The following is a 1,385-nucleotide window of genomic DNA, read 5'->3' as shown; positions in this document are numbered from 1 at the left end:
GCATAAAACCAGAGACTGAAATTAGCACAGATAACGTTCCATAAGCCAAATATGTAATAGACAAGACCTACTACTTGCTCAACGAAATGGACTCAACACCCCATATTCAATGGTTGGAATATACCTGACTAGGAAGAATCTTAAAACCTATGGATTTATAGGTCTCCGTAAGAGAATCAAGCGTGTGTACAGCGGCATAAATGCAGCAGTGAAAATCAGCTAAATCCCATTATCAAAATAAACTTCTGTGGAGAGCCATTAAAAGCTCTGAGTATTTGCTTGTATTAGTACTAATATTCCCATTACTCATGGGGGATTTTAAGAAAGGCTTCAATATAGAGTAAAGTGGGAAAAACCTAAAAATCCCCCTCTAACTACACCAGCTGTTCCTACCTGTTGACCTGCATATTGGATTAAAAGTAATGTTATAGGAATGTTTATATTGCAACAGCCTACGTTAATGGAAAAGTTAGATGATATATGACCAAAATGGGGAGTGTAAGATATATTTGGAGTACATTGGTATTGGCACAAGGGAAGTTTAATAAGAAATAAAGTTATGATGAAACACTTTTTAATGGAACATACAGCTGCAACGTTAAAGTTAAACTGTAAACCTGGGTTGTATATTAATAAGTATAAGGGACAATAGATCTATTGTAAATATTTTCAGGAAGATCTAAAGTCTAGATTAAAGATTTAATGTTTACCACCATGGCCCCCAAACCCACCGCTTTGGCTTCCCCGTATGTGTAGTGAGTGGCCACATAAATTGTGTCCACCTGTTAGTATATATTTTCGTGTTTTATGAAAATGTATATAAATAAAATTAAGAAGTTTTAAGAATGCTTTGATGAAATGCTTTTGATTTAATGATGATTAAACATTAAAAAGCTTTAAGAGTCTTTGGGTTAAGCCAAGAGTGAGACATGACAAGTCTTCTTACCTGCACCACTGAGGCGAAACTTACAAAGAAAAGGGCGCTGACGCAGAGTATGTGGGAGTAAAGCACTGAAGCAAAGCGAACCAAGGAAAAGGACATGACGACTTTTGAGAATTTTGAGGAAATCACAAAGGACGTTTTTAGCCACAAGGGACAAATGCTCTCAATCACAAGGGATAATTACAGACATAATAAGAAAATTATGTAAACTGCGCATGTGAAATGCTTATGTAAAAGGTTCTTTTTGGTCTGAGAAAATGATGGTGATGATTGATAAAGTAATAAACAAAAGTCAGTTTATTGTTTTGAAAGTATAAAAAGGTATAGTGTGTGCAATAAAGTTTGTCAGAATTCCTGCATCCTAAGAGGTGTTGTGTCTTCTGTCCTCGCCGACTCCGTCTCCCCTCAGGCAATCCTGTTCTGCTGAGGCTGGACCTCGGTA

This window comes from Neophocaena asiaeorientalis, unplaced genomic scaffold (assembly GCF_003031525.2).
Source record: "Neophocaena asiaeorientalis asiaeorientalis breed wild unplaced genomic scaffold, Neophocaena_asiaeorientalis_V1.1 scaffold562, whole genome shotgun sequence".
Classification (NCBI taxonomy): Eukaryota; Metazoa; Chordata; class Mammalia; order Artiodactyla; family Phocoenidae; genus Neophocaena; species Neophocaena asiaeorientalis.
This window is presented reverse-complemented; position numbering follows the sequence as displayed.